Source organism: Bubalus kerabau, chromosome 1 (assembly GCF_029407905.1).
Source record: "Bubalus kerabau isolate K-KA32 ecotype Philippines breed swamp buffalo chromosome 1, PCC_UOA_SB_1v2, whole genome shotgun sequence".
Lineage (NCBI taxonomy): Eukaryota > Metazoa > Chordata > Mammalia > Artiodactyla > Bovidae > Bubalus > Bubalus kerabau.
In genome coordinates this window covers 166658552-166676162 of record NC_073624.1, presented here as the reverse complement: position 1 = coordinate 166676162, position 17611 = coordinate 166658552, and the positions used below count along the sequence as shown (strand labels likewise).

The window sequence follows — 17611 nt, the reverse complement described above, 5'->3', positions numbered from 1 at the left end:
GGTTGCGGTTGTTCAGTCACTCAGTTAGGTCCTGCTCTTTGCGACTCCATGGACCACAGCACGTCGGGCTTCCCTGCCCTTCACTCTCTTCTGGAGTTTGCTCAAACTCACATCCACTGAGTCGATGATGTCGTTGTTTTTTTTACAGTAGCCATCCTAACATGCGTGAGGTGGTTCATTGCATTCCCTCCTGGATTCTTCGCGAGGATGCTGCTTCCTGACGGGGAGCCTGATCACTACCAGGGGTACATACCTCCGATGCCTAGAGCAGGCCTGGCCAGGGCCGGGGCGAGTATGTGAAACGTTGGATAAAATAGCAGGTATTGACCCTAGACTGGGCTCCAGTGGGGGACATTTGGACAGTGAACTTCTAGCAGGGTGCTGTGAGCCTCAGCTGCCAGATGATACACTCACACAGCCTCCCCACTCATGTTAGCAGAGGAGGCTGGAGAGGCGGCACGCCCCTGCTAGCCTGGCCAGTCTGAACAGTAAGCACAGGGGCCTGAATAGGTCTGCTAGGGATGGAGGATGAAGATGCTCCATGAGAGTGGTAGGGCCGCAGGTCTGGAGTCCCAAATCCCATCCTGGCTCCTCACAGAAGGTCACCTACAAGGTGTCCCACAACGGCCGATGCCACCATGCTGGCAGCACAGATCTAATCCCAGAGGCCGGCCTTCCTCAGAGGTTTCTCCTCCTGTCTCTTGACCACAGCACTCTGGTAGGCTTCTAATGCTGATTTGTTGGCAGGCTGACTTCTTTTTATGAATGAAAGGGCTGAGTTGGGGCTGCCAGAGAAAACAAAGGACCTCAAGTTCTAGTAAACTGGATGAGCTGATGAGGCGCCACTGACTGGCCCTGGAAAAGACTGTCTTTATGTGCCTTGAAAATCAGCGCTCTTGCTCTCCAGAAAGAATAGTAAGTGCCATTTAGGAGGCACTTGAAAGGGGAGAGCTGCAGCCTAGCCCCCTTACCCCGCCTACCTCACCCCATCCCCACCCCCTGTTCCCTTGTCTACTTTGGCTCAAAAACCTGCAGAAGCTAATGCTCATGATCTCAGACCCCCACATAGCTACTTCTGACCACAGGGGTTGGAAGCATTCTGATGTCTGGGGAAATGATTGCCTTTCTGATCAAAGGAACGATCCCCATCATCTCCACTCTCTTGGTGCCCTTTCTTCTTGCTTTATTGCACACAAGAAGCCTGAAACTGTATTCGTTTGATCCCCTGGACTAGGAAAGAGCAACCCACTCCAGTATTCTTGACTGCAGAATTTCATGGACAGATGAGCCTGATAGGCTACAGTCCATGGGATCGCCGAGTGTTGGACAGCACTGAGCGACTGAGTGCGTGCTCACACACACACACACACGCACACACACACAGTTCAACTTGTAACACTGAGGTGTTCACTTTGCAACCCTGAGGGAGTAACAACGCTGACTCAAGGTCAATTTGCTGAGGACCGCCTGGTGGGCAAAAGGGCATCCCTGAGTCCTTGATGACCCCGCAGGGCTGTGCGCCTGGTGGGCAAACGGGCATTCCTGAGGCCTTGATGACCCCGCAGGGCTGTGCGCCTGGTGGGCAAAAGGGCATCCCTGAGGCCTTGATGACCCCGCAGGGCTGTGCGCCTGGTGGGCAAACGGGCATCCCTGAGGCCTTGATGACCCCGCAGGGCTGTGCGCCTGGTGGGCAAAAGGGCATTCCTGAGTCCTTGATGACCCCGCAGGGCTGTGCACCTGGTGGGCAAACGGGCATCCCTGAGTCCTTGATGACCCCTCAGGGCTGTGCGCCTGGTGGGCAAAAGGGCATCCCTGAGTCCTTGATGACCCCGCAGGGCTGTGAGCCTAGGCCAGAACCACCCCCTCCTCTGGAATCTGTGTTATTGGGGTGAGTTGGGGGCCCTCCGTGGCTTCAGCCACTGTAAGTCAAGTTTTCTGTATCTTGAGGTCTTAACAATAGAGTCAGGGAGTCTTCTGGTATCCTGAATGCTGGGGTTTTGACCTCAATAAGACTGAACTCAGTAACACTGGGCTTTCTCTACTTCCACAATAGCATGGAAATAGGATACGTGGGGATCCAAATTAGAATCTTAGAGTTAAATAAACACCCCCAGTCAATTAAATACCACCTACTACTAGCAGATACTTATTATTTTTTAAACATTCATCTTCCATCCCCTCCTTTGGGCAAGAACACTTGATACCTTTTGGGAAGTTTCCTCCACTCTTGGCCTTCAGTCTTCATGGGGCTGAAAGTCAAGGAGCCTGCAGAGACCTCTCAGAGCCAAGGGCACATGTAAGACCCAAGGCAGCCTATGGCACTCTTTCTTCTGGAGTGATGTAAGGATGAAGGCTCCCTGCCCATCTTTGTCAGTGGCGGCACCTTCTTTTTGTCCTTTCCCAGCTTGGAACTTCAGCCTTCACCTTGAGTCTATGAGGGTTCCTATTTCCTTTTAATACTTATCTGTTTCTGATTTATTTGTCTAGTTTCTGTTTCTATTGCATGTGACCAAAAAACCCAAAATGATCTAGGGTTTGTGTCAGAATTCCAAACTGTTAACAGAAGCTGATCACTGGTATTTAGAGTATTCAGAAAATAACCACATTCCTTCTGCCTCAGGAAGAAGAGAGACCTCCCTCTTGCTGGCTTCATTCAGATACTTTCTTCCACTCTTACTTGACTGACCTGGGTTCAATGGGATGATCATAAAGTTGGCTTCAGCTTCCCCACTCCCACCTGCTAATCTCCCAGATACCCGGTGGAACCTTCAGCAGAGTAACTCAAACTGAAGGGGTCTCCAGGGCCCGGCTCTTGGATTAGTTCCGTACCTGCTACAGGAGTGGGAGCTGCAGGTGCCTGCCTTGTTGCGTTTTAGGATCTGTAGTTTTAAAACTTCTTTTCACGCTGACATTTGCTGACATTGCTACCCATCTAGAGAGAAGAAGAAAAGTGATCTTGTTGGAACCCCTCAGGCCAAAAAACCAAGCAGGTATTCAGTGCAAAAGATACCTTTAAATGTCAGTAATACAATTGGCTTTCAATTTTAGTTTTAATTTCACATTTGAACTCAACAAAATTCCAAATATAGGCAAGGTGGTTTTATATCCCTTCCAGTGATCATGAATTTGTGTCTGGCCCAAGAAACCTTAAGGAACCTGCTTCAAGCCTTTGGGATTTTTAATATGATTGGCTTAGTTGTGAATCACTTTTTGCTAGTTACATTGGCCCAAAGGCCCTTTTCCCCTGTGAATTAATAACTCAGGTTTTGCAGTAAAGAGAACTAGAGTTGTTGAACTTGAATCCACTCACAAGGAAGAAGTGTTCAATTTATTGTTGGCAGAAGACTTGGATATCTGTTTCAACAGCTAAAAGAACCCAAAAGCTGCCCAGGAGAATTTTAAGAGTATTCAGAAGAAGTGTGAAGTAGTTAAAATAAATTCACTCTGCACACTATAAATGCAGACCACTGGGGCTTCCAGGAGCCTGTCTTCATCTTGTAGCTCCTGGATATGGATCCAGTCCGCAGTAGTTTATTAATAATATTAATAATCATAATAGCTCAAATTTGCGGAGTGCATTTCTTTGGAGATGCCCAAAGGCACTTTGTGCTGCTCACTATCTGGCTAGTCCCCTCCATGACACCCGAGGCCATCCTTTGTGTCCTGACCATGCTCTGGGTTCACCTTTTCCATAGCTCATGCCATATTGTCACCCATTATAACCCATGTGTCATAGGAACTGATGGTTGCTTCATTCGCTCCTCAATTAGAAAATTCCATGAGTTCAGGAAGGGAGTCTTATTTGACCTCATGTACCAAACATACCAACACAGAAGCCGGATAAGTGTTTGTGGCAATGCTCTGAATTGGGTGTCTTCAATTTGAATTTTAATGGAGGGCTAACAGACACAGAAAAGAAACGAGAGAGAGAAATTCTATTGAGCAGGACCTGTGGCCTTGGGTCTTAAGGTGATTTGGAAAGCTCAGATTTGTGTCACTAACTAGAGAGCACACTCCTCTGTCTGCAGCTTTCCCTGGGTGCAACTTCGGGATGAGGGTAAAATCAGTGCATGTCACGTATGGACAAGACAGAGGTGCAGAAGGCCATGCTGCCCTTTATTCTGTGGACATTTAGGGAGCCATCACTCTGTGCTGGGGGTCACAGACTCACTGTCATTGCTGCTGAAACACATTTTTCAGAGGCCAGCACAAAACCATCCTCCTCCCTGCTTTCGACTGTTTGAAGGAAGCCAACCTCAGTGGCTGAAAAGTCTGGCTCATAAGAGCATTTTCCAGGTGAAAGAGTGCAGTTTCCCTCAGGCAACACGAATGAGGCAAAACAGCATACTCTCAAATAATGCTGTAAACAAGGCCTTGGAATCTGCCTTGATGAATATATAGAAACAAGAATGAATATTTATTCATGGTGTGGTAAGTTCCTATTTATGTCTATGCCTTCAAAATCAATTTCTTCTTTTAAATGCTTCCTGACTCCTCACCCCCTATAGTCTCCCCTTCCCCAGGGGATTGCCCAAGGGGGAACTTGGCTCCTCATCTGACTTAACTTCTAAGGTGCAATCAAGACCGTTGGCCACTATCTTCCTGGGAAGCTCTTCCGTCTTGATTTGGGAGATGTACATACTTTACATCTCAGCCTAATGGTTCATCCCTTATCTTCCTCTCCTGGACGGTTGGATTTCCCCTGCACCTGGTCCCAGGACCTCTTCTCCTCTCCCTTGATGGGCTCACCAGGAGATTTTAGCCACACTTGTGGTTGCCAGGAGCTTCCATGCATTGATTGCATGTCCAGGCCAGGTCACCTGTCTGGGCCCAGCCTCTGTCTCCATCTGTCCCCTGAACAGCTCCACAGGCTCACACACTTAATATGGAACCCACGACCTTTCCACAGGCCAGTTCTTCCTTTGAGGGTCCTGGAAATCTGACTCCCTGTGACTGCTCCCTCTCCCTCTTCCATGCCTTCCCTAAACCGAGCCATTTCCAGGTCCCACAAGTCTCATCTTTGAAAGGCCTCTTACCCGCTGCACATGATTCCCATTTCCATGGTCCCTGTGTGGCCCCAGCTGCTGTCACGTCTCTCTTTGGTGATGGCAGGAGCCCATTGTCATTCTCTGCACCACTCCCAGAAGAAGCTTTTAAAGAACAAACCTGTTCATGTCAACCTCTAGTTTAGAACTGCCTAATGACTTCCCAGTTTGAAAGAAGGAAAATCAATCTCCTTAAACAAGTCTCCCTTTCCATCCTTATCTTGGACTATTTTTCTCTTCATGCTTGGCTTTCCAGCCACCCTGGACTTTTACCAGCTTCTTTGATATGCCATGCTACCTTCGGCCTCAGGGTCTTTGCACAGGTTGTTCCCTCTGCTTAGAGTTCTTTGACTCCACCTTTCTCCTGTTAACTGTTTAACTCCTATGCATACTTCAGAACCCACCTCACAAGCCCCTTCAATAAGGCAGATTCCTCAGGCTAAGTCTCTCTGCTGTCTGCTTTCACACCACGCTATACCCCTCTCCTTTGAAGTACTTATTATAATTGTAATTAAGTATTTAACTGGATGACTGTGGAACGCTTGTCTTTCCTGCCAGGCTGGACGCCTCACTGTGGCAGGGGCCCCTGTCTATCTGGCTCTCAGGCTATCTCCCCTTGTGGCACAGTGCATAGCACAGAAATATCTGTTTACAAATTAGCAAATCCCTCGGCTTCTGTCATGATATTATTCGCACTATTGACTGGCTTAGTGGGACTTTACTGAAAGTGACTTATAGTCCAGTAGTTCTAGAATTATCACAAATTTCAAATTAGTGAATTTGAACTCAGGTGACTTTAATTTTTCCTTTTGATTCCAAGCCCTAAAAGATATAAAATCTGCCTGTGGTGGGAGCTGGAAGCAGGCTGAGCAGATCATCCTTATGCTGGCCCACAGGCTGGCAGAAGGTGTTCACTCACACCACGGCATATGCCAGTTAAGTTAGGGCTGCGTTTCAGGCTGAATGTATGCTAGCATTTACATCAGGGAGAAATAAGTGACTTCACGACTTTGCCATTTTCCTATTTGTCTCTCTAACGGCACTCAATGCTCCACGTTGGGGAATGGTTTTGAATCTCTCTGGAGGGCTAGCGTCCAGAAAATGATTGTTGCATATGTTAACTGTGGTGTTGATTACAGACACATTGCAAATTGTCATTAGCTGAGATGATGCCTAAATTTTGGGTGTCAGCAGGTGAAGCGTTGGCATCTGCCCTTATACAGGCAACCCTGGAGCCTAGACCGACTTCTGAGAAGTGCTCTCCTAACACTCCATCTGCAGATGCGGGACGCTGGGCAGGGGTCCTGCAAAGCACCAGAGTGCAAAAGGGGAAACGGGGTCCCCAGCAGGAACGCATCGACGGGGTTTTCCAGTTCAGCCTTCAGGGACGGGCCAAAGGCTCAGGTGACACAATCAGAGAAGACATGCGTGGGGCAAACTGGGGCATGCACGCACTGGGGCTGCAGCCGAGGCGGGAGAACTGTACTTGAAGAAGTGTTTTGTCTTCTTTTCATTGCAAGGATCATCTTTTTGAACTAAAATATGTCAAAGAAGCCAGATCTGTGGGAGCATCCCCATGAATCAGCTTTTTCTCACTGTGAGCAATGAAATAGCCTTTGCATGATTGTTACTAAATTCTGACTCTTCCAAAATGTTTTCTCAAGTGATGCTTTTCCCCACATCATCCTGAATGATGCTGCAGAACTACTGTTGACTGGAATAAGTCATTTTGCACAGATACCCTTTTTTCTCTCTCTTGTTCTTTCTCGAGTGTCTCACATTCAAGGCCCTCTAGGCGGGCGAGGCATCAGTTCCCTCACGCCCATTCCCGCCAGGCCTGCGGTGCCCTGGGCTTACTTCCCTGGGGTTGGTCCTGGCTTACTTCCTTGGGGCGGTAGTCCCTCTGCCTGGAATGTGTCTCTCTGTTCCCCATTCACCAGTTGCTGACCACTTCCTGCTTTCTTCCCCTATTCCTTATAGAATTAAAAAAAAAAAAAAGTCACTGCATTATTCCACTGTATCTGCTATGAATCCATCTTCCCAACCAAGCTGTGAGCTCCTCGGGGGTGAGGTCCCCGGCTGCTTCATCTCGGACTGACAGGGTGCCTGGGTCACGGGGGCCATTCGTCAAGGCTCTCAGCTGCTGCTGCTGAGTACGCTTCTTGGGCTACAAGGACGTGAGGACAGAGGTTTGCGGCAAGTGTGCGGCCTGGGAACACAGAGTCGAAAGCTCTGGTGCCTCACGTTCTCCTGGTCTCTCACGGGACTCGTGGCCGGCAGCCAGCCCGGGCCTGACAGGTCAGGCAGCCCCACCTTACACCCCACCAGGCTCTGAGGACAGGAGGTGGCCAGGGAACGGGAACCTGCTGGCGCCCCTACAGGCCGTGGTCCAGACTGCCGCAGGTAGCTGCTCAGGGCTAGCGGGCGTGGCCGGTCCGTAGAACCCCAGCAGACTGCCCCGGGAGGCCCCAACCCCTTACTCCTCCACGTGGCTGCACACTGTCAGTTCTGAGATAACAGAGCCTCGGAATACTCCGTGTCGCACCGTTGCTGAGTGACAGAGGTGGGCCTGGGACCCCAGCCTGGCTGGTCTTGGAGTCGAGACGTAGCAAGGGAGGTTTCAGTTGGTGGTCTTTCATGGCTGGGTTGCCAGATTGAGCAAATTAAAAATGCAGGACACTCAGAGAAATCTGAATTTCAGATAGAACAATGAACATATTTTAGTATAAGTATGTCCTATATTTGGGCCATACTTTATATTAGTCAAATTTCTCTATAAAATTAATCATCCCATGTTTGTGTTAAAAATAGGTACCCAGTATTTATCTGAAATTCAAATTGCACTGGACATCTTGTTTTTCCATCTGGCAACCTGAGGTCCTCACCAGCTTTTAGTACCCAAAGTGGATCACAGTCAGAGGAAGCCAGTCCGGTGAGTGAATCCTGGGATGACTCATCGCTGCGTGTTACTCTGCAGTTCAGGACACAGTCTGGGATCCATTATCACGTTTGACTCTTGTGACCCTGATGGAATGGGTTCAACAGGTCTTCATTAGCACCATTTTCTAGGCAGAGAAAGAAAGGCACAGAGAGGCACAGATACTGCTCAGTGCCACAGCATGTAAAAAAGAGAACTGGGACTGGGATTCCGCTCGGGTTCACCGCTTGACCACCCCACACTTTCTCCAGCATGAAGCCCTGGCCCCTCTGATCACTGGGCTCAGGCACAGAAGGGCGTGGCCTGGCTCCTGGAGTGGAGCTCAAGGGAGAATTGAGGATCCATGGAGAAAAGGATGGTTTATCATTCTGTTCACGTCCTAAGAACTTCACAGCCCAGTTTTTCATGACAACAACAGGAGCAGAAGTGACGATTCAGCGGGTTGGCACAGGCTCCCTCCTGTCCGGGGAGGCTCTGGTTGGCTGGTCTTTGAGAGCTGGGAGGGTTGCTCTCCGGCTGTAGGCAGGCCCTTCCCTTCTCCTTGTGTGCCTCCCAAGTTTGCACAGGAAGCCGCTGGGGTTTGCTTGGCTGCTGGGTTTGACCACTTGCCTGTAGTGTGGTTTTTGAGCTTGAGCTCTTTGGGTGGATTTAATTACCTTAATTGAATGGTGTTTTCAGTTTTCAGTAAAGGGGGAAGCAGGAAGCCAGTGGAAATGACAGGGGTTGGCTTTATCACACCCAGAGGCCCTAACAGGTTGGAATTGATTCTTCTCGATCTTTCTGGGTGGTTTTCTGAGACATGGACTCGGGGTTGCCTTGAGGAGCAGTTCAGTATAGTGAACCATGACAGCTGGCTTCCTCCAGCTTGTGGATCACAGATGTTGTGCACACAGCCTCCACCGCTTCACACTGGGCACTGCCCTGCTGGCCATTCTCGGGCCAAGCTCTGACCTCTCTGTGTATTTTCCAACAGTCTTCCTGTTTCAGAGGAATGTCCTTGTCTATGTCCTACATTTTACATGGCAAAATCAACTTCCTGGTTGGAAAGGGGTGTGGATCTGTGTCAAGTGTCTACGGGGTAGCAGGCCCACTACTTCCATCCCCCTGTCTTCTTTTATTCCTTATGGCTGGAACTGAGGCTCCCTGGGTAGCTTGTCCCATACAGATTGCTGGAGCTGTATCACACCCGCCTTTGGCTCCAGGGCCCTGCAGTCTGGCCTTTGATGATTCCTCCCTAGCTAGTTCCCAATGCAACGATCGCTCTCTCCTTATAACTCCTCTGGACTTTTGGACATCAGAAACTTCAAGATCATTTATATTCTAATAGAGGTCGACATGGACTCTCAGAAGTCACATTTGAAGCTTGTTCCCACATCCATCCACTCAGTATGGATTGTTCAGTCCTCTGGGTTCTAGAGCTGGAGATCCAGCCTAGGCAGGGCTGACCTGCGCCCTCTCCTTGCAGAGCTGGGACGAACTGAGGGATGGCGCTAGGCGCACTTTGACGGCCTTGGACTGGTTTCCATTGGGCAGCGCCTCTTAACCATGAAAAATGCACCTTTGATTTGCACACAGGTCATAGCACACTTGGTTTGACCATTTGGCTCCACTGGTGTGGCTCTTGGCACTCCAGGGTAGGGGATTCTGCTTGCATCCTGGCCCAGCCTGGCTTAAATAACCCCAACCTAGGGGCTAGACTGGGAAAACCAAGGGTTCTCACACAAACCCTGAGGCTTCTAAGTGCTGGGAGAGGACAGGGCCCGCTTTATCCAACCCCAGGAACATGGTTGGTTGGTACTGGGGGCCCCAGCAGCAGTGCCACGTTGGCATGCATCGAAATCCTTCCTGAATCACATCACACGTACAGGGGCCTCAGAGCCCTGCAGCATGTAGGAGTCCAGGGGATCCTAGGGATGTGACTGAAGAAACCTGCCCGCCTGGGCTCGCCAGGGGCCTCAAAGCCCTGCAGCATGTAGGAGTCCAGGGGATCCTAGGGATGTGACTGAAGAAACCAGCCCGCCTGGGCTTGCCAGGTGCAAGGAGCTGGCTGTGACCTGTAGTCACAGCCACTGTGGGTGTTCTCCTGCCCTTGGGAGAGAGCTGGGGAGCAGAGATGCTTTCTCTCTGGGACTCAGTGCAGCCTGACTCCCGCTTCCAGCCTTGGTCCCTGGTCCACTGTGTCTGGATGGGATGCTTCCTCAGGAACCTCCGAGCATTGCCCAGACCTGGGGCCATGTCTGGAGTTGGAGGCATAAGGAAGATTGGGTCTGACCCAACCAGTGCTCCCCATGACAGGAGGGTGCCGGTACCTGGTGTCACACACCCGGGGCCATCCAGTTGCAGGAGGTAAGTAGAGAAGCAAGGCACAGAGGCAGGGAGAGGAGGAGAACGACGAAGCGATGGGCTGGCTTCCAGCAACCTGCTTTTCAGTTCCATTTCTGTTTCCTGATTGCGTGGCCAGGGCGGGCAGAGCAATGTTTTGCTCTCTGGGGCAAAAGCCCTGCTTTGTAGCACGGACTGATTTGCCATGGCTGATTTCTGCTATGACCTGGAATCTGAGGCAAAGTTGGGATGAGGCATGAACATGGGCTTGTGGAGCCTCTGAATCCTGCAGGCTCCCATCAGATTTGCAGTTGCTCTTATATCCTCAGGCAGGGCTCTCACCCCACAAAGGCTAACAGAAGCACTGTTTCTGATCATTCCTGATGGCTGGCATTGCTGAGAATCACTCCTTAAACCTCCTGGTGGCCAGATGGGTTGACTCAGTCAGTGCAGTCCTTGGCCCCTCCCCTCCATCGGAAGGACCTCAGGTCCAGCACTGGCCGGCTTTTTGGCACGGCTCCACTAAGAGCTCTCTGCAGACACTGGGGGACCAGCCTCGGTGGCCAGATGCTCCTTGGACGAGGGGTACTGGGCTCTCTTGTGAGCTCAGAGGTGCCCCAGTTTACCTTTATAGAAGTGACTATGCTGCCATCAAAGGTAAACGTAGGAGCAGAAGAGACCTGAGCCTAAACAACTCTGCCCTTGCCTCCTTCGTGCCTTCCCAGAGAGGGGGGTCAGTGCCAGCCACTGCCAGAGGGGGCCTTAGTGGAGTTGATGGAGCCATGAGAGGCTAAGAAACGAGAAGCGCGAAACTGGTAGAAATGGTTTTGATGCTCAGCCCAGTGACGTCTGGCCTCCTTGCTAGATGCAACCCAAAGTCCAGGGGCCACAGCACTGCCAGGCCAGGGCAGGGGAGCTGCCATAAGCAGGCATAAAGCTCTTTCAGAAATACAGGGGCCCCTGAAATGCTGAGCCCTTCTGGCGTCTGGGCCAGATCCCAGTGCTACCCTGCATTTGCTGACTACAACCTTGGCTAACTTACAGGGAGTCTGTGAGCCTCAGGCTTCTTGTCTGTAAAATGGAGCTAATGATCTGTGTATTAATAACAGGGCTTCTCAGCCTCTGTACCACTGACTTTGCCAAGGCCCCTGGGGCAAGATCACTGCCGGCTGAGAACTGCTTTACAGAAGAAAGGAGAAGAACATTAGTAAGGCCTTTGGAGCATCCTTTGTTAGTTCATTCGTTCATCCCTCCCTTCCTTCCACCTTTCCCAGGAACATCCTGTCCTGTATTTTGGAAACGGTAGGAAGTGACATAAGATAGGAGTAGACTAGGCTCTTCTGGGCAGCAGAAGCTGGAGACCAGGGCGAGGTCCTGCTCCAAAGCAGCGTCACTTTGGGCAAGTCACTTCACCTCTATATGCACGTGTGAAACTGGGACAATAAAAAACAACTTCAGTTCTGCCCCTGGCCCTGCTCGGGGGGTGTGTGCAGCTTCCTGCGCTGGAGCGGGTTGAGGAAAGGAATGCTCATGGAATTAGCCCCTGAGGCAGCCGCTGCTCGAGATGCTCAGAGCCACCAGACTCCCCAGGCCCGGGTCCTCCCCCAGCCCGGGGGCTGCCTGCACAGGAGAAGGCCCCCTGAGCCCTGTGAGCCCCAGCCGCCCTCCTGTGCACTTCACCCACACGCAGGCTACTGGGCGACGGGGAACGTGTGCAGTCTTTCTCTGCGTATGTTTCAGGAGCAGAGGTTTCCCTTGTTTTCCCCTCAAGACACAGCAAGAAATACATCTACATTACAGCCTACAGTCAGCGCAGAGACATATAATACAAAACAAGGAAAATTCACGAAGCAAACTTACTTTGCTTACATGGACCACTCTGATATTTTCATCCATTCCATAGTAGTCGTTAATAAAAAAAAAAAATCTATGTGCAACGTTGTAAGTGATTTGAGGGCTCAATAATGAGCTATAGTCTGTAGTGTTTTTTTTTTTTTTTTTAAACTGTCCTGCAAAGAGTTGGACAGGACTGAGTGACTGAACTGAACTGAACTGAGACCAGAATCTGATCATTCCTGATCAGGCTCTGTTTGGGGCTGCCCTGTTTATAGTGATGCTAGGTTCTCATTTGGATGGAGAAATAGAGATCCAAGGCCCAAACACAGGGACTGTTAGGGTCTGACCAGATTCACACTGTTAGGGAGAGGAGAAGACCACCAGGTGCTGGGTCCACGAGCCAGGCCTTGCCTTTCTGCTTCACTGCTGCCTCCCTCGTTCGCACAGCTCCTGGGTCTAACAGAGGGCCATTCATTTGTTAAGCAAGTGGATGAATGAGTAAAAGAAACCCCCATTTACAGAGGGCCTGACATGAGACAGGCACTTTGTATACTATATTATTGCTTCCTGTTTATTATGTAATTAGGAAGCAAGTCTGCAAAGTAGAAATTACGCTTCTCTTTTTACAGAGGAAGACCTTGAATCCAGAGACGTTTAATACTTGGTGGTGCAGAGCTTGAACCTGGGGCTGCTGGAGAGGGACAGGGTCTCTGCATCCTACATTTAAAGAGGCACTGCCAGGAGATTCTGCTTCAGGCCGAGAAACTGTGCTCGGCACCACCCCACCCCACCCCTGGGCACCCTGTAGTCCCCCACTCCTGGCTCTCACCCGCAGGGCTCCCTGGAGCTCATCTTAAGACCCACAGTCACCCTATCCCCTGTCTTCTGTCCTGGGCATCCCTTTCCACCTGGGAGTCCAGCTTTGGCAGGCCACCCAGCAAGGCTTTCAGTAGATGGACACCTGACTGTTCACTTCAGAGCTGCGGAATCAGTTAGACTTTGGACAAATCACTCAATGTGAGCCTCAGCCTTGGGGCTGATGGGAAGGTACAGCCTGGTCCTTGAGGAAGCTTCTATGGACTATGAAGTGGGTGTTACAGGGGCAATTGTAACTCCACTCTGGAGAGCCTTGTCCAGAGAGGAGGCTGCTTCAGAGACGCCCAGAGGAAGAGGCATGTGGGTTTGCTGGGATTGGGATGTCCCTCAGGTAACCATCCTCTCTCCAGCCCCTGGGAAGAGAGCCAGGCCATATGGGAGGACACCCCTGGAAAGCAGCCCTGAGGGGAGTCCCAGGCTTGGGCAGAGAGAAGAAGTTCCAAGAAGAGCTCCTGGAACCACAAAGAGGGCAGAGAGGCACAGGGCTCTCCTCACCATCTGCAGACTTCATTTCCGCATCTGTGAGCTGGTGCCACAGGGCTGGGTGGCAAAGGCAGAGAAGCAGAGCAGCAAGAGCCGCCACAGCTTGCCCCGCTCCTGCTAACTGCCGTGAAGTTCACATCCACCTTCTTTCTCAGGGGTCACAACCACTGGCCAAGTCAGATAGGACCTGTGTCAAAGGAATCTGAGGTGTAGAAGCCAAGAAACAGAGAGGTTGAGCAACTTGCCCAAGATCACACAGCCAGGGAGTGGCAGAGCTGGGATTCAGACCCAAATCTCTGTGCCAAGCAGTTTTGCCCTCCTTGAGCAGCCAAAGTAGAGAAGGTTACGGGGTGGGTGTCTCCCTCTGCCATGGTGTCCCCACAGGGTAGGAAGGGGTGGAGGTCTTTCTTGTAGCACCTCCTGTCCCCACCAGAGAGCATATGCTTTAGTAAAGCTAGAGAAGGCACTTGCTGGACACAGCCATGCCGTAGGAGCATCCAGCATCCAGCATCCTGCATCCTGCCCCAAAGTGTCAGGAATATGTATCCGGGCTGGGGGAGGCGTGTCCCACGGAGCCCTTGGGAATCTCTAACTCCTCCCCAACCCCACAAACACATCAGAGCCCCACTGTCCCTGGCCTTCTCCTCATTTCCTGCTGGAGGCTAGGACATAGAACGGAAATGGCTGGTTGGTAAGTGACAGCTGTCTTTTCTCCAACCCATGTGGCAGCTGCGAGACCAGCTCTTCCAGGGAAGGAAAGAGAACTTCTCTGCTTTGGGGACACAGTCACAGAACTGACAAGCATCTCTTTTTCACAGAATTCCTTATGAAGTGCTTAGAGTGGTGAGATAAAGAATTTGCCATCCAGGCAATCCTTCTAAAAAAATTGAACAGTGCTCTTTAGACAGACAGGATTATTTAAAACAATGACTTGAGTTGAAGTGGAAAAAGTCAGTTTCTTGGAATTCTCCTTGCTGAGATAAACAAGGAATCTCTTCTCCTCTTTCATAAGACAGTGGTCCTTGCTTCTCAGAATGCCCTGGAGGGCTTGTTAAACAGAGTTCTGGGCCCACCCCAGAGATGCTCTCTCAGGATGTTGGGGCAGGGCTAGAGCATCCAGGGACGCTTGGGACCACACTTGGAATACCGCTGCCCTAGGCCTCGAGTGATTGGAGGTTGGACCTCTTTCTGGGAGGTTGTGCTGATGAGTCATATGCTCTTGGGCCACTTGGGGTGCATGCGGGTCAATGACTGGTTTGGGCTGTGTCTGCCTGGCTCTAGACCTGGCTCTGGGCAGGCTGTGCATATGCAGGGTACAGAGATGAATCAGAAATGCTTCCCTCTCCAAGGGACAGTTGCCTGTTGGGGGAGAACAGGCAGAGACCAGTGCCATCTGCAGGGTTCAGGATGTGGGAAGAGGGTGGTCTCTCCAGGCAGTGCTTGCTTGAAGGCAGCTGGGAAGGAGCTTTGCTGCCAGCCTGTGTGCGGGCACCCAGCTGGCTTCAGCCTCAGCACCCAGCAGGGGAGTGGAAAGATTAGAGTCAGACTATGTCCCATTTCCCAGCGCTGTGCAACCTGGGCAAGTTCCCTCCACCTGTCTGAGCCTCCCTTCATTCTCTGCAGCTGTTCTCACCTCTGTGGGTGATGGTGAAGGGTGGAGATGAAAAGTGTCAAGGGCCCAGAAGAGACCTACACAGAGTGACGATTCAGTAAATGGAAGCTTACGCCACTAGAGACCTTGGGCTTTTTGAAACAGACCTCCCTTAGAAGGAATTCCATATCTATCATTGTGGTGCTAACACCCGCCAACAGGCTTTCAGGGTGAGCTCCAGCATGTAAAGACTCTAGTTGCTGCTAAGTCGCTTCAGTCGTGTCCGACTCTGTGTGACCCCATAGATGGCAGCCCACCAGGCTCCCCCGTCCCTGGGATTCTCCAGGCAAGAACACTGGAGTGGGTTGCCATTGCCTTCTCCAATGCATGAAAGTGAAAAGTGAAAGTGAAGTCGCTCAGTCGTGTCCAACCCTCAGCGACCCCATGGACTGCAGCCTTCCAGGCTCCTCCATCCATGGGATTTTCCAGGCAAGAGCACTGGAGTGGGGTGCCATTGCCTTGTCGGAAAGACTCTAGTAGGTGCTCGCTAAATGCCGCTTGCCACGTTTCTAACCTCCAGACGGGGGCACTATAACATAGTGAGAAGGGCATGGACTGAGGCCAGACCTCCTGGGGCATGGCTCTTGGCTGTACTGGTTGTGAGTGGCCCTAGGGAAATTACAAAACCTCTTTCTGCTTCAGTTTCCTCATCTGCAAAAGGAGCCTAACGTAATACCCGCCTCCCAGGGTCCTCGTGAGGACCCAGCGAATCCGTGTCTGTGAGGCGGCTGACACCTGGTAACTGTCAGTCTCATCACCGTCCTCACCGTACAATCTACGCCAAGCCCGGGCTAGGGGCACGAGGTCACGAGGACAGTGGCTTTCCCCGACATGAGAGTGAAAGAGAAGCAAGCCAGCGAGTGCCCAGAGCCCCCAACGCTTGCCTGTCCTTGGAACCAGCTCGCACCTTTGCCCTCTGACTGGTTCCTCTGCCTGAGTAAACCGCTCAGTTCCCTCATCTGAATGCTTATTGGCTGAACGTTAAGAGCATCAGTGTTTGTATGGCGGTTGTTTCCCCTGAAAACCATGCCTGCGTCTCCTAAGCTATCACTGGAACCAGTCTCAGGAAACCTTGCATGCAAGATGAGTCAGAAAACAAACACAAAAACAAAAACCAGGCCATCTGTGTAAGCATTTTGCATACAGAGTAACGAGGCTAGATTCCTATGGTGAACTTGGTGGGACACTGTGGGCAAGGAGCAGGTCTGAGCCCGTGGGTTTCGCAAGTGGGTCTGAGTTCCTGCCCCTTAATTGCTGGTGGTGCTGCATGTGACCAGGCCGCTCCAGGCCAGGGCAAGCCCAGCGGCAGCTCTAACACGACCTGGCCATTGCAGGCAGGGCTCAGAGACACGAAACTGACCTCCAGACTGGGCAGAGAGTAGAGAAAGCACTGGTTGCCCAAGCGAATCTCAGGTTCCCCACCCCCCGCTCTTCCCTCATCAAGCTTCAGGTAAAGGCTTTAAGATGGGACGTGGCTAAGATGAAACCCTTCTTTTAACTCAGCCTTGAAGTCCTCAGCAGCTCAAGCCCACCTGGGAAGGGGCCACTCAGGGACAGAAGGGACTCACTGAGGCCAGGGAGCAGTGTCCAGGTGCAGGGGCCCAAAGGAACCGAGGGTTCCTACTGATGCCAGGCGTGGGCACCTCCGTGGGCTCAGAGGCCCCTCACTGTGCAGTGTCTTCTCTGGGCTAGAGTTCAGAGCCAAGCTGAGAATGGAGGCTACGGGGAAGGTTCTCTCCCTACTTTAATGGGCTGTGGTCCAGAAGGGTTGCTTTCTCCTTCGATGAGAAAGAGTAGTCTGTCAAGTCCTGGGGAGAAAGCCATTTGTGGTCCATTGGCTCCTCTTGGAATCACACTTGTAGACACTCTCACAGCCGCACCTTGGAAGGGAATGCGCTTTGCACCAGGCCTTCTTCAGCCCTGGGAACCGAGGGCAGCCAAGAACCCACTCCATCTCAGCCTTGACATTGTTGGCACGTAGTACTCACTTGTGCAGCCCCCTCCAGGAAATGTTCCAGAATGATGGGGATGACCTACATTGGAGGTGCACAGCTCAGCAGTGCTCCACACATTCCATTTTCGGGCCTCGACCTGTGCATTTATAATGAGTCTTGTCCTCTCCTTCCCCATACCCCCAGCTCATGCTCTGCAACCCCTGGGATCAAGTAGAAACTATGAGGTGTTTTGGGTTTTCCCAACTGATGAAATGAGACATGAGATTGCATTATAGGGCTACAGATTGGCTGGGCCTGGCGAAATGTGATTTAAACTCTCAGAGATAAAACCAAGACCACTGTAGCTTGTTGGGAAAACGTCAGCACTTGTGTCTCCATAAGGCTGTCTTCTCTGAAAGCCCTTTTCATCTCTCCAGTAACCCCGGGCAGATGGAGTGAAGGCCTGAAAGCCAAGGAGGAAGATGGCCCAGGCCTGGCTCTGTTGGCTGGCTGGTTTCAATTACTG

The 17611-nt window shown here is 51.3% G+C and overlaps 1 protein-coding gene across 11 annotated transcripts in view; it reads right to left on the bottom strand.

Moving 5' to 3' along the window:
• Positions 1–17611, bottom strand: part of C1H10orf71 (chromosome 1 C10orf71 homolog) — a 55461-nt gene that overhangs the window by 11157 nt on the left and 26693 nt on the right. For 9 of the 11 annotated variants that reach the window (XR_008699623.1, XM_055538449.1, XM_055538458.1 and 6 more), the window contains one exon: positions 2830–2932. The exons of 1 other annotated variant lie outside the window; for it this stretch is intronic. The gene's annotated coding sequence lies outside the window, so the exon portion shown is untranslated. Of the gene's footprint in view, positions 1–2829; positions 2933–13512; positions 13688–17611 lie in introns of all 11 variants that reach the window. One more of the 11 variants, XM_055538440.1, reaches the window with a different exon arrangement.